This window comes from Gracilinanus agilis, chromosome 3, assembly GCF_016433145.1.
Source record: "Gracilinanus agilis isolate LMUSP501 chromosome 3, AgileGrace, whole genome shotgun sequence".
Lineage (NCBI taxonomy): Eukaryota > Metazoa > Chordata > Mammalia > Didelphimorphia > Didelphidae > Gracilinanus > Gracilinanus agilis.
This window is the reverse complement of record NC_058132.1, coordinates 17,920,497-17,926,496: the sequence shown is the minus strand read 5'-3', so window position 1 is coordinate 17,926,496 and position 6,000 is coordinate 17,920,497.

Sequence of the window (6,000 nt, the reverse complement as noted above, 5' to 3'; positions counted from 1 at the left end):
GAAGGGGAGAAAAGAAGCCTTTAAGAGCCTACCATGTGTGCTAAGCATTTTACAGACAGGACAACTTCAAGTATTAGGGAGTTTTCATTGAAGTCCAGAACTTACAGTTGGTAAGAGACCTCAGAGACTATCTTGTCCAACACAACCACTGAAGGAATCCCCACTAGGATTATCCTGAACAGTTGATCATTTGCCTTTGATTTGAAAGGCATCTCATGAGGGATGGAGATCCTCACACTTTTTGTTACAGCCCAGGCTACTCTGAACTGCTCTAATGAATGAATAAATGACAGCTAGGAGGTATAGTGGATGGAGCCTGGAGACAAGAAATTCATCTTTCTGAGTTCAAATCTGGTCTCCAACACTCACTAACTGTGTGACCCTGGGAAGGTCACTTCACCCTGTTTGCCTCAGTTTCCTCATCTGTAAAATGAACTGGAGAAGGAAATGGCAAACCCCTCCAGTATCTGCTCTGAAATGGTGTCATGAAGAATTGGGCATGACTTAATCATGACTTCTTAAAGAATTTCTCCCCACATTAAAGGGTTTTTTCCCCATCATCATTTGCATCTATGAATCTAGTTCAGCCCTCTGAGGCCAGACAGAACAATTTTAATTCCTATTCCCCATAAGGGTCCATAAAATTACTATCATGTGTCTCCTCAAAGTTTTCTATTCCTTTGACTAATATGAAGAGTTCCCTCAATTGATCTTCAGGGACTCCAAACCCCTCCCTAATCTTGTTGAACACTCTCCAGTTTACTGATGCCCCTTGTAAATCGTGTCATCTAGAACCAAATACAATACTCCAAGTGCCATCTGATAGTACAGAAGGGCAGTTATCTCCTTATTCTTGGAAGAGGACATGCTTCTCTTAAGATGGTATTAGTGGGTGGGACAGCAGGGTAGTGTAAAGGAGGGTTTAGGGACTATTTCCCAAATTGAATAACACAGCTAGGTGGTGGTGTTGAAAGCAGGGTTACAAAACCCTGCTGCTGAATAAGGTCAGTAATGGACCAACTCTTAGAACCCAGCTCTCGGTTAGTTCCTCCTTCACAGCTGACCAAAGAGGAAGTGGATAATCCTTCCTCAACTGCCAATAAAGTAAACCCAGTTCTTTTTGATCTAAAAATATAGGTAACTTAAATTATTGAAGATGATTTTAATTTGACTGTGATTTGATGGTTATAATATTGATCTTGATAAGAGATCAATGATCACTTGATTGAACTTTTAAATAGAAGAAGCTAAGCTTCAACTGTCACCTTATCACCTAAGAATCTTGGCAGCTGATCAGGTCAGTAACAGGTTTCTCTTTTAAACTTATTTAATGAAAGTAAAACAAGGATGGGTAATGGATGGGTTAAAGTGGAAAGGGAAGAAGGATTGGGAATGAATCCTGGATCCTTGTTAAACTAAATAAATTAATAATATATCTTCAGGAGATTTCAGATGATGTTGACACACTGAACCTGACAGGCTGGTTAGCCTCAGCCAGGCCACTGAGCCTAATTCAAACTGATAGATGGTTTAGCTCACATCAAGTTGGCTTCTCTCAATTGGACTGTTATTGATTATCTTTTTGTTGGTAATGAGAAGTTTGTAGACCAATGATGATGTTTTGCCGATAGATGTTGATGTCACTAGAAGAGCCTAGGTAACTATCCCTAAAATGTATAAGTTAACCCTAGCTTGAGCTTGTGAAATAGCTATGAGATGATTTGAAGAGCCTACCCTCCCACTGTTTCTCATAACTGAGACCCTGAGATTAAGATCCAGCTTCTATTTATAGGGTGCTCTTAACAGTCTTTTTGGTCTCTTGCCAGATCATGCCAACCCCTGAATTCTACAACCCAAACTAGCAACTGGCAACTGTTCTAGCCCAAGATGGCTTCTTGCAAAACTATTTACAATTATGCTGATTTTGTTTAGGCAGAATTTTTAACCTAAAAATTTCTGTATATCTATTCATTTCTAAGTTTCCACACTATTCTATGCTAATTAAAACTACTACCTCCTATGTCTTTTACCCTCCAAAATAATAAAACTACCTATAACGCTATTCCCTAACTAAATTCTAACTTACCTCCACTCAAAGACAGGGTATAGGAAAGAAATAACTGGGTAAGTAAGGGTTTTACACACAAAATACATGAACAAGAACAATAAAGCAAAATCTGAACATGAACATATAACTAATAACATAACAATGTAACAAATAAAATGTATAGCAACTGTGCAAATGCCATAAGCTTGACTTACTATGTAGCCTACTTAGAAACAAGTACAGTAATCACAAAACAATTACAATTGTAGGTTATTGTAGCCTATTGACTTAACATTAATGATATAACTTTAGCTATACTATATTTTCAACAATGAACTTTACCAACTCTTAATGTTAATACCTGTGTTAGTATTATAAGTAAACTATCTTATGCTCTGTTAGAATATTAATTTTCAAAAACTAATAGATTGGTAACCTCAAGAATATACTCAAGGTCATTTATAACATTAAATGATTAAATATTACTAATATATGTACATTACTTCCTTACTAAAACTTATAACTAATATTCCTGACCCTAAGTTATCTTTATACATCAATTCCATAGCTATCTGTCCCTAACTTGTTAGTATACATTATACATATATTGTAATGCAAAAGTTGCAAGAGGGGTTTTTGCTCTTGCAGAGGGCCAACTGAAAACTTCTGGCAGTTGAGCCTTAGAATTCTAAGAGAAAGTTCAGTTAGTCCCTGATGCTTGATCAGAGCGGAAGGACTAACTAGAACTCCTTGGCTTTCAGTTTTGCTTGTGCCCTGTGCCTTTGTCTTTGGACAATTTTAACCTAATTTCTCTAGACCTCTCCCTTACCTTTCTCCATATTATTTCCCTGTTTTACCTGCCCATTTTCCTGGGGCTCTGGGAGGCAGGGTGGCTTTTGGGTTTTTAGTGTAAAGACTTTGTGGGTTTAATTTTCCCCAATAGGCAAGTAGGACATCTTTGAATTCAAACTGTCCCTTTAGTACACCCTCTACTTTAAAGCAACCAAATTTTCCTCGGCTGAGAGAGCAGGTTCTCTCTCAGTCTAACCCATTCCTGAGACCCTCCCCCATTTTGAGTTTCTCCCTAGTGGCTGTCAGAAACCCCAATTTCCTCTCTCCTTCCAGACCAATCCTGAAACATTAATAAACCCTTGGTTACCTAATTAAACCCTCTGGAGAATCTTGTGTTGAAGAATTAGGCAAGGGTGAAGGAGGAGGAATAATTCTCTTTATTTCCTGAGGGAAACTGGAGGCATCCATCTTGGGAGGAAGTAGTTGCCCAACGCTTCCTCCTGAATCCCTTCAATTTCACTGACAGGGAGGAGCCTTGTGATTCCTCCTTTGAGGACTTGAGAAACTGACAAGAAAGCCCTCAAGTCAGATTCAAACCACTTCTGTCTGGCCCTATTCCTTGTGTCTGTAAAAGTATCTTTCCTGCCTGGAAGGTTTTAGCCTATTACCCCCAATATCCTCTGTCTCTAGCCTGGGTGTCTAGTCTATGTCAGCTGCCTCTCCTGAACACCTCACCCTGTACCCTTACAATCCTAATTCCACCTTGTCCATTCCTCCCCAAACCCAGTCATCCCTTTCATTCCTCTCCTATTACCTCAATCACCTTTACCCTATTACCTCAATCACCTTTACCCCTCCTCCATCACTCAGCAAGGGAAGCAGATTGCACCCCCAAATTTTAGTGTACCCCCTTTTATCCATTACAATATACAATGCAAACTTTTTACAGATGAGAGTAAGTAACATAAGCACTGTTAACCAGATCAAGGAAGCAATGTATCCCTTGTTATAGGTTAAGGTACTTGAAACTCTTAACTATGTGCATTATTTACAACTATGTACATGTGATGTTGAAATGTGTATGTGTGTTTTATGTAACACAACTAGTGTTTCTGTGGTATGAACAAACTCACTACCTTCATTTAGAATTCTCCTTTCAGTCAGCTTTGTTCTGTTGCATGCATTCTATTATGTTGGATGCTATGAACATATGATATGACTGTGTAATGAATATGTCAACCTTACACAATCCAAACCTAGTAATTAATTGAAGATTATGAGATTGTCCTCTCTCCTTGCCATGATGTTATTTCAGTTCACAGAGGTGTCCAATAGTTCACTCTTGTCCTGTTCTTCCTGCTGCCATTTCCTCGTGATATACAGATGTTTCTCTCCTTTACTTCCTGTGACTCAGCCTACATTGTGTTGTGGGTTAATACTTGACTAAAAAAACTTGTCATCATCTTACTAAGGAATTATTGGTGTAAAACCTTGTGACTGTGTTGAATTGTGTAAAAAATTTTGTATAGTGGAAAAATTTTTTGACTTTTATGTGAAATTATTTTTCTTTTGTTGGTTCAATCAGTTGGTTCAATTTGTTGGTTCAATTGTCATTTAATTCATCAATGTCACTGCTTGGATGTACACTTGTGTATTCTCTAGATTGCTGTTCATCTAAATCAGATGTGATCATGGCTGGGTCTTCATGATAAGGCTCTTCTTCCCTTACTGATTTCACACGTGCGATGTGAAACCAGGATCTTTGCTCTTGACTTTGACACTTGTAGGAGTAGTGAAGAAAATTTCATGAGGACCTGTCCATTTTGGGTCAACAATGGACTTTCTACTGAAATTTCTGATGTAGACAATATCTCCCGGTCTGTATTAGTACAAACAAAAGTCAAGTGGACCTCTCTACTGGATCAAACTCAAACTATGTAGTTCATAGCGTCTCTTTCGGTACTTTGATGTACTCACAGAGCTTGCACTCAGCTCCCAGGTGTGATAGGTAAGCTGTTTTCTGTCATGCACTGCCATGCCATGGGGAATGACCATACAAAAGTTCAAACAGTGAGAGATGTGTGTCATCATTAAGCTGACTTCTTAGTTGGAAAAGAACCAGTGGTAAAGCATCTACCCATTTAAGATGTTTCTGAGCAGAGTTTACTGATTAAAGTCTTAACTTAGCAATTAAATCTCTCAACTTGGCCCAATGACTGGGGATGATAAACAGAATGTAAAAGTATTTTTATCCTAAAATTCTTAAACACTTTGTGCAAAATCTTATTTGCAAAATGTGAACCAGAATCAGAATAAATGCATGCTGGGATGGAAAAACAAGAATCTCTTAGTAGGATTTTGACCACAAAAGCAGCATTGTTCCTTTTGGCTGGGAAGACTTCTGGCCATTTAGTCAAATGATCAGTGATGACTAGGGCATACTTTATCCCTGAAACTTTGGCATGGAGATGTAATCGATTTGAAAACATTCAAAAGAAGTGTGGAGTGTGGCAAGTTTTCTTCCACCTAGACTTTTGACTCTAGACATCCCCTGATCGAACTGCAAGCAAATCTTACACCTGGTACACTCTAATGGCATAGGTTATAATGCCTCTTGCAATCCAGTGTTGTCAAATAGGATCCACCAAGCCATGATTACCATAATTTCCTTGATCATGTAATGCATTATACAAAGTATAGTCCGATGATTTCTGCAAGATGGGTTTACCAGATGCTGAGAGCCATATGCCATTCACAAGCCTGGCACCAAGATTTTTCTTTCAGTCCTCCACCTCCCTTGGGGAATAGGCTTGTTGTAAATCTGCTTCTTCCACGAAGGATAGGCTTAGGACATAGGATGGTCCAAACATAGCCCCATACTTGACTGTGACATCAGCTCTGTAGTTGCCTAATGACACTATATCTATTAGCTTCTGGTGACTCCTGCAATGCATTATATCGAGACTTTTTTAGGTAACTGGACTGCTTCCAGGAGATCACTGATTAATTTGCCATATGCAATTTCTTTGCCACCAGATGTAATAAATCTACAATGTTTCCAGATCTCACCGGTGCAATGAACCAAAAGCATATTTTGAATCTGTGTGAATGTTAACATGCTTATCTTTGCCAATTTGGAGTGCTTTTTTGAGACTCGGGAT